This window comes from Palaemon carinicauda, chromosome 30 (genome assembly GCF_036898095.1).
Source record: "Palaemon carinicauda isolate YSFRI2023 chromosome 30, ASM3689809v2, whole genome shotgun sequence".
Classification (NCBI taxonomy): domain Eukaryota; kingdom Metazoa; phylum Arthropoda; class Malacostraca; order Decapoda; family Palaemonidae; genus Palaemon; species Palaemon carinicauda.
In genome coordinates, this window is record NC_090754.1 from 65,196,594 (window position 1) to 65,206,593 (window position 10,000).

At 35.2% G+C, this 10,000-nt stretch overlaps 1 protein-coding gene across 2 annotated transcripts in view; it reads left to right on the forward strand.

Moving 5' to 3' along the window:
- LOC137623222 (uncharacterized) overlaps window positions 1–10,000 on the forward strand; it is a 183,268-nt gene that overhangs the window by 46,479 nt on the left and 126,789 nt on the right. The window contains exon 3 of one of the 2 annotated variants that reach the window (XM_068353943.1): window positions 1,901–1,922. The exons of the other annotated variant lie outside the window; for it this stretch is intronic. The gene's annotated coding sequence lies outside the window, so the exon portion shown is untranslated. The remainder of the gene's footprint in view (window positions 1–1,900; window positions 1,923–10,000) is intronic. 2 annotated transcript variants of the gene reach the window in all.

Here is a 10,000-nt window from a genome sequence, read left to right on the forward strand (position 1 = left end):
GTAAAGATCAGGGGATTACACGATTCTATTAATTATTAAAATAAGTTACTGTAATGTTAAATGAGACAGATGGAAGCTGGTTGACAGAAACACACATATGTGTATGTATGTGTGTATGTACACAGATATATAATTATTATTATTATTATTATTATTATTATTATTATTATTATTATTATTATTAGCTAAGGTACAACCTTAGTATAAATGTAAGGTGCTATAAGCCTCAGGGTTCAAACAGAAAATATAGCTCGGTGAGGAAAGGTAATACTGCAGGAGCGTTCGTACTCAAGAGAACAATGGTTTGATTTTGGAGTGTCCTTCTCCTAAAAGATCTGCTTACCATAGGTAAAGAGTCTCATCTATCCTTACCAAGCGGAAAGTAACCACTGAACAAATACAGTGCAGTAATGAACCCCTTGTGAGCAGAAGAATTTTTGAGTTATCCTAGTGTTGTCAGGTGTATGAGGAAAGAGGAGAATGTGTAAAGAATAAACCGGACTATTCGGTGTATGTGTAGGCAAAGGAAATATGAGCTGTAACCTGAGAGGGATCCAATGTGGCACTATCTGACCTATCAGGGGACTCAGTAACTCTTTAACAGTAGTATCTCAATATACACTAAAACATTCACAATATTAACCACTTCACACACCTACACAATAGGTTCTTCAGTAATGTGTCTAGCTACTCGAAATTAATTTTTGGCTATCCTGATTGTAAGGGACCTTTCCTTTTTATGACATTTACCCTGATTATCAAGGACCTTTCTTTTCTATGCCATTTACTCAGTACGTCAAACTCTCTCTAGTTCCCCACTTCCTTTATCCTTCTTTCGTTTATGTATTATTAATGATTTTCACTAACCAAATGTAGTCCGGTCTCTCCTCGTGACTGAACCACTGCAAAATGATCTTATCCAACCTTTTGGTTAAGCCAATTTATTTTCTACTACTTATATCCACATTCCCCACCTCATCATTTCTTACACCACATATGCAATGCACACTGTTCGTATCAACAGCTTAAATCTCTTACTTTCATTTGCAATCAACTTCCATTTAGGAAGTGGGAGTAAGTTAAGAATATAAGGCGAGTGACTCATTTTTTATTAGGGGATTCAACATAGCTGGTGAATCCTGTGTATCTATCTCCCTACTACCACAGCTAAGCAGCATTGGTCGTTGTTGTGTTATATTTCGAGAGCCACCCTATTTGATCGTAAAGGGTTATTATGGTAAATATGCATGAGTATTATGGGGTTGAAGATACCAGTCCCTTGTCGTTCACTCATCGAAATTCTATACCTACACGAGAAAATCTTCAGGAAGTATAAGGCAGCAGTCTACCCTGACCAACGCCAACCCCCCCCCCCCCCTCAGTCTTTTGACGAGTTACAGCTTCCCCGTTTGGACATTGCAAATTTATAGCGTTTAGCAAAATACCGTTTTATTTTTTTTTTAATGCAAGATAACTTTTTAGTGGTTTGTAAATTACGGTTTATCATCATATATAATATTTTTTTTCCTTTTTGCGTTTATGTTTTTAAGTTCAAACCCCTTCAGTTTTTCTGTTGTATCATACGCCTGGCAGCACCGTATATTTACTGCTATTTGTATTGCTTTGCCAGTCCTGCTTTTTTGTTCTTTAAGGCGAAATATTAAATTGAAAGCCTTCATATATGTATATATATGTATATATATATATATATATATATATGTATATATATATATATATATATATATGTATATATATATATATATATATATAAAATGTATACAGCATGTTTAATGTATAATGTACTAGGAATAGTTATTAAAATAATATTTTTTTACATTAACCATGCCTTATTCTAAATTATTTCTTAATGAATAATCCATTGTGAATTTCGCTCTTTCAGCTGATGGGGTGGACGGTGAAGGGTAAGGGCGTATGTGTTTTCCATTATTTAGATTCTCTCATTATCCCAGACTATCCCAAACGTGATTGGCGCAGAAAAAAGGTGTAGATTAGTGAATGTGATTAGGTACTTGAAAAAAGATTATTATCCCACTTTTTAATAGTTAAGGAAATGTTAATGATATTCACTTCTATAATATTATTTCATCATCTCATAGTATTTCAGATGTGATGATCCTTTTCTGGAGAGAATAAAGTTGTTCTGAAGAAAAATATTTTTATACTGATAGATGATCACCACTTTGGAGTAATGCCTTTGGGCGCAATGGTTGTCAGTTATTAATCAAAAGTTAAAAGAAAACAGTGCGTTAATCATCAGTGACTGTCTTTGAATAAAAGTTGTTCTGAAGATAAGTAGCTTTATACTAATTGATTTTTAGTAAGTTATTATGGACAGGATTAGAAATGAAACTATAAGAGAGATTACTCGAGTCCCATATGTGGAGGAGATAATAGTGAGGAGTAGATGGAGATGGTTTGGGCATGCTCTTCGCACTCCCCAAGAGAGATTAGTTCGCCAAACGTTCAGCTAGGCTCCACAAGGCACGAGAAGAGTTGGAAGACCAAGGCCTACATGGCTGAGGACTATGAGGCGTGAAGTAGATGATGGTGAATGGAGAAGTTTTGAATTAAAAGTTCAAGATAGAGACTACTGGCAAAATCTAACCGAGACCCTTTGCGTCAATAGGCGTATGAGCTGATGATGAAGTTATTGTGATTGCTATAGGACAATTTAAAAAAAAAAAATAATGATATTCGGCCTTTAGGCCTATATCATCCAATAATTTCTTTCCCAAATCTCCCTCTCGCTCATCACAAATATTTGATGACGTCAGCACCTTGGCTCGAATGCGTTGCCAAAATTATTATCAGTTCTTTTTTTGGATCTTTATAAAGATGAAGATTTTAAACTTATTTTAGGGGCCCTATTTACCTTTTATATATTTTCATTCTCTTCGGTAGCCCACGGTTGATGTAAACAAGGAAAATATAAAGGAGGAAGCAAGGTGGGTCTGAAAATTATTATTATTATTATTATTACTTGTTAGGCTACAACCCTAGTTGGAAAAGCAGAACGCTATAAGCCCAATGGATCCAGCAGGGAAAATAGCCCAGTGAGGAAAGGAAATTTGAAAATAGACTACAGGAGGTTTAAGAGTAATAACAACATTAGAATAAAGCTTTCTTATATAAACTCTTAACACTTCAAAATAACAAGAGGAAGAGAAATAAGATAGAACAGTGTGTCCGAGTGTACCCTCAAGCAAGAGAACTCTACCTCAACACAGTGGAAGACCATGTTACAGAGGCTATGGCACTATGAGACTAGACTCCACTAGAGACCAATGGTTTTATTTTGGGGTGTCCTTCCCCTAAAAGAGTTAGATTCCCATAGCTAAGGATCAAGTCTCTTTCTTTATAGAGAGAAGAAAGGGTCTCGGAATCAGGGAAACATCCGAATTGAAATGCCTGTAATAGTATTCGTCAGTTACTTTTCATTCAAGTTAGATCTATTCCCACCAGGTATAGAAAGTGTATTAGGAATGCGGTTTTTAGAGTACCTGTCTTCTTAAGCACATTCTTTCGAGGTTATTCAATAATTCTGAGAAGATACTAGCCTTTTGTTTCATTCAAACGGTAGGATTTATTTTTTGTGAGTATATTCTAGACATAACTCGTTATTCGTTATAGAAATGTCTGGTAAATTATGCTGTTGAGATAGTCCGATATAAATTTCAAGTATGCTATTATTATTATTATTATTATTATTATTATTATTATTATTATTATTATTATTATTATTATTATTATTTGGAACATAAGGGGTCAAGAGGCTGTTAAGTCTTTTTGCCAGGTGGTAGGTCGGCGTCGGGCACTGGCTGATTTTATATATATATATATATATATAATATATATATATATATATATAATCTATATATATATATATATATATAATCTATATATATATATATATATATAATCTATATATATATATATATATATAGATTATATATATATATATATATATATAGATTATATATATATAATATATATATATATATATATATAATATCTATATATATATATATATATGTAATGAATTAAAAAATATATTTGAAGATCAGTAACAACGCTTATGTAAATCTTTCATATATAAACTCTAAAATACGAGTTTTCCGTCAGGATTCAAGTTGATAAGTTCTTATTAGAATGCCAACGGCTTGTTTGTGTATATGACTTGTTCGTCCCAACTCTCAAAGGTTTTGTAAGAGTTTATCATGACTGTTACAAGTGTCGTTAACATGCGAATATCATTTGAGAGCGATGTCAGACACATTAATCTTTTTGGGCTATCACATGAATGTTGACGTGTACAGACACACATCTCTCTCTCTCTCTCTCTCTCTCTCTCTCTCTCTCTCTGGCAATAAGGGGCCCAGCTTGCTGGAATAAACTACCTCTGGAAATAAGAAAATGTACAAATGTTAGTACTGATTTATTCAAAAAGAAACTTAAGCAATATTTTTTAAATTTTACTTGAATGTATATATATCCTAAATTTTTACAATCCAATTATTGTGAATTTTATGTAAATAATGTATATTGTTATGCAACAGAATAACCATTTTATAATGGAATAAAGGTTTTTGACTTTGACTTTTTTTACTCTCTCTCTCTCTCTCTCTCTCTCTCTCTCTCTCTCTCTCTCAACTGAAAATTTATTACAAGTTGTTTCGGATAACACCACTCTAACTCCTTTCCTTTCCTTTCCTTCCCCTTCCCTTTGACTCCAGGGAATTCGCTTCCTGTGTCTGTTTTTCCATCCTGAAGATGTTAAGCCCCACAATATCCTCCCACGTGTTATATGTCACTGACAACGGTTTAAACTAAATAAGGACTGGTTCCCCCCCCCCCCTCCCACACTTCCCCTACAAATTACAAGTTTAAATAGCGCTCTGTTATTTGGATAATCAACGATTCTTAGATACTAGTGTACGCCAATCGTCATAAGATGACAGATGAATATTTAGATGGATATGCAGGCACAGGCACCCCTTCTCCCCCTGCCCAAGGGACGGGGAGAGACGGAGTAGTTATACGTCTGGCATTGCCGCTGAGCGTGACCGAAAAGATGGTTTGACGAGCTAAGAAAATTTGTATGTATTACCTGGCATAGACCATAAACAGACGCGAGTGGAAGGATATGACTGTGGCCTTTGTTCTGCAGTGGACTAGTAGTAGCCTAATGGCTGATATATATATATATATATATATATAGAGAGAGAGAGAGAGAGAGAGAGAGAGAGAGAGAGAGAGAGAGGCATTTCTTCTTTATTATAGAGGAGAGTTTCATAATGTCCATATTGTAAACAAATATTGGGTAAAACTATCTAGGAAAGACGAGTCGTTGACCAACACTTTAAGGAGACATGAGACAGTGCTTTTGATTTCCGATGCTTGGTAGGCAAGACACAGAAATAACTCATGAATTTTGCTTTATTCAGACATTTTTAGCCGATTTTTTTTTCACATGCTAACAGTAATACATTATCATTTTATGTTATTCTATCACCTTTTTTTCTGGATATGAAAGGTTATGGAGGTAAAGTTGATCTGTATTTTTGGTACAAACTTCATTAAAAAATAAAATTACAACAGGTTGCGAGTATAGGGGTTTACACCAAACTTTTCTCTTTCGTTGTATGTATTGTCACACATTGCCCCTTTCCTCAGCGGTAATTGGTATTTACTTATAAAACGCATCGGATAGAGATTTGGTATGTTACGTAACTTCCAAAGGTTGGGAACAGCTCTCTCAACCCTAAATTAGATCACTGCCATTTTGTGGTGGCCTGATTGGTAACGTCTTTGCCAGACGGGGGTTCGAGTCCCGCTCAGACGCGTTGGTTTTATTAGTGTCTGCAACCTTACCATCCTTGTGAGCTAAGGTTGGCGTGGGGACCCTGGAGGTCTATCTGCTGAGTCGTCAGCAGTACTTGCCTGGCCCTCCCTGGTCCTAGCTTGGGTGGAGAGGAGGCTTGGGTGCTGATCATAGGTAATATGGTCAGTCTCTAGGGTATTGTCCTGCATGCTAGGGCAATATCACTGTCCCTTGCCTCTACCATTCATGAGCAACCTTTAAACCTTTAGATATAAACGTGGTTAACACAGGAGACAATTTTTCTTCCTTGTAAAAGTCCAAGTGTCACGGAAACTTGTAACAAATTGTAGCGACCTGTTGCAAGTTGTGGTGGGTCGTAAAGAACACGGTCTGAACGATTTACAGTTTATTACAAAGTTTAGCGTCCGAGTATTTTGCTCAAAATACACTACTTCATACCACTACTAGATGAGCACTCAATAGAGAGCATGTGTTCATCACGCCAAGCAGTCGTATTTTGCTTTTAACTCCACTGCTTACTTGTACTTCGATGTATTTTCTTCAAAATCTAATGGATTTGTCCTTGGGTCATACCACACATGTTCACCAAGTTTCGTCGAAAAGTAGTTTTTGCGTAATATTGATCATTAAGAAAAAAATAAACCAAGAAACTATTTCTCACTTAATATTGCTTTTTTTTTTTTTTTTTTTTTTTTTTTTTTATTTTTTTTTTTTTTTTTTTTTTTTTTTTTGAAAGTACTGCTGCGTACTTTTACTTTTATCTACTTTATACAAAATGTTACAGATTCAAGCTTGGGTCATACCCAATATACCTACCAAGTTTGGTCAAAATCGCTACTTTAGTTTTTGTGTAAAGTTGCTCCCAAACAAACAACCAAACGGCAAGGGGTGAATGCGTACAGCAACCTTCGCCAAATGGCAATGATGAATTTGGCCGCTTTCCTGCATCGTTTATTCTAAATTCTCCAACAACATGAACCAGTGTCCGTCTCTCTCTCTCTCTCTCTCTCTCTCTCTCTCTCTCTCTCTCTCGTTACTTATCCTGTAAACGCATATTTACTCTCTCATTTGGCTTGTAGATCTGTCGAGCGGAGTCTACGTTGCATGAAGATGAACGTCAAAGATGCTTTTGTGCACAGAATGATAAAAGCTACGGTTGCAACTTTGCATCCAACAAACAGGTTCTTGACAATATCTCTTCAAGTGCGGAGTTTCATGACAGTGCTGTCAAGGATCGACCTTTTTGACAGATTTTCCGTCTTATTACAATTATTGACAGGTGTTTGTAACTATGATATAAACACACTCTGAACAGTGATGCTGTAGAGCTTCGTATAACCTCATATTGATGATTTTTCCTTTTAATTCATTTTACCCCGCATCATTAATTGATTTCCTGGCGGTTTCCCCATTATTTTTATGGTAAGTGCAGGGTAAATTGTTAACTATATAGCTTCATTATACACAGAAAGGTAGGTAAGTAGGAGAAGAGAGAAATAGAGAGAGCAAGGAATAAATTGATACACAAGAAGATGACGAAAGACTCACGGAGAGACGGAAATCGACAGGCAGTTAGATACAAAAGAATAGGAATAAATTATTTGATAGGTAGATGATAGAGCAGCTGTTGCAAAGAGAGAGAAAGCTGTTGATAATTGGATAAATATAGAGAAAGAGAAAGAGGTGATAAATTGTTGGAGAGTTTTATTAAAACTATAGAAAAGGGGTAAGAAAGAAGATATAAACATGTAAGGAGAGGGAGAAACAAAGACATTGTTATTAGTAATAACCAAATCAATACGTAAATGTATAACTCGCAGAGAATATGAATGAACTTACAAACTTACAGCATAACCTCTATATTATTATTATTACTAGCCAAGCTACACCCTAGTTGGAAAAGCAAGATGCTTTAAGCTCAGGGGCTCCAATGGGGAAAAATAGCCCAGTAAGGAAAGGAAATAAGGAAATAAATAAATGATGAGAACAAATTAACAATAAATCATTCTAAAAAACAGTGCCAACGTCAAAACAGATATGTCAATATAAACTATTAACGACGTCAAAACAGGTATGTCATATATAAACTATAAAAAGACTCATGTCGGCCTGGTCAACATAAAAACATTTGCTCCATCTTTGATCTTTTGAAGTTCAACTGATTTAACTACTCGATTAGGAAGATCGTTCCACATCTTGGTCACAGCTGGAATAAAGCTTATAGAATACATAGTAGTATTGAGCCTCATAATGGAGAAGACCTGGCTATTAGAATTATAGCCTACAAATAATAGTAGCTATGACTTTTATGCTAGGTACAACTTGAAATTTGTATAACAACTGAAGCTTACTTTTATCAGTTACGCCTAATCTCTTCTGACGCAGAGCAGGGTCGTGAGATTTCGAATGCGTACATTCAAATTATCTGAATCACTTGGAAGTCTTTCTTTCATCTCGGCTGACTGGCCATGACCTTGAGAACTCCCAAAGGGTTATTGGCTAAACCCCTAATATCTCCCCCACTGCTCCATCTCTTTAGGCCTGGTAAACCTCCTTAAGATGTATTACTTTTTGCCTTTCGTTTGTAAGTGATCTTGAGTTTGTTTATTTGTTTCATCAGATGTCAGCATATGTCTACTTAAATAAAAATATAGTTACTTGTAGATAATATCTTTTGTATGACTGTGAAAAAGTCTTTGGACATTTTTTATTCACTTCATGAATTAGTATTAATGTACTACTTGAGTGCAAGCATTGATCTGAAGGGATAATCATATACATCCTTGCATAAACGTATCAAGTTAGTTTTATGAGTATTTAACACGGACCTTGATGAATGCAGTCGTTTAACTCCTTTTGAAATGGCCCCAGATCTCGATAAGTATTCTCGTTTATGTTTGCAGCTGATACATTTGGGACTTAATGACATCTAGTAATTAAGCAAATTAATAAACTTTGATTTACAGTTTACGTATAATATCGTCCATCTAATCTTAAACCAGTAGGATCTTAGTCGTGCATTCGTTTCGCATTGTGCATTTAATATTGCTAGTCGAGTCATGCACGATTATTTGATTAATATCTTGTCTTTGACTTCACAACAGATTATAATTAAGAAAGAAGCACAACTCGCCAACTCTCTCTCTCTCTCTCTCTCTCTCTCTCTCCTCTCTCTCTCTCTCTCTCTCAAATCAGACGAAGCCTCTTAAACGTAAGATTCTGAGCCGAAAAATTGGTGGCAGAACTTCATGAACCTCTTTCGGTGTGAAATATAATGTGCCCCCCTGAGTACGTTGCCACAACCTTCCAGAATGTGACTGGGGATTTTGCAAATGGTGAGTCTTTTTTATAGTTTATATATGACATATTTGTTGTTGACGTTGTTAATAGTTTATATATGATATATCTCTTTTGACATTACCTTTTTTAGAATGAATTATTGTTAATTTGTTCTCTTCAGTTATTTATTTCCTCATTTCCTTTCCTCACTGGGCTATTTTTCCCTATTGGAGCCCCTGGGCTTATAGCATCTTGCTTTTCCAATTAGGGTTGTAGCTTGGATAGTAATAATAATAATAATAATAAAATGATTTCTGCTTTGATTTTTGTCGGAGGGTGTTGGGACTTTATATTAGTTGCGGAATAAGACATCATTATTTTTTGGCGCTTTTTTAATGATGGCAACTTCGTTTAAAATGAAAGTCGTGGCATTTGAAGGCTATGATGATATTTTGCTCTCTCTCTCTCTCTCTCTCTCTCTCTCTCTCTCTCTCTCTCTCATATAAGCACACAAACTAATAAAGGACTTGTTTTCGTGTGTTATCTCGAGATTAGAAATGACACACTTCCTATAAGTATCGTAGTGAAATCGTAGGATATGTGTTTTATGAGGTTGTCCTAAATGATTTCATCTCCTTAAGAGGAATTAGTATTAGTATTAATATTATTGTTAGTTTTATTCATGAATATATTTATCTGGGGGAAATAGACAAGCTTAAAGAATTATAGTGAAAGAGACATGAAAATAATGACTAGAAGAATGTAAAGAGAGGCGTAAGCAGTGAATAAAGAATGCACCCTTTAGGTTTGTAAAAAGACTTATTTAGGCTTCATATATGCATAGCCTTTTCTGAGCAG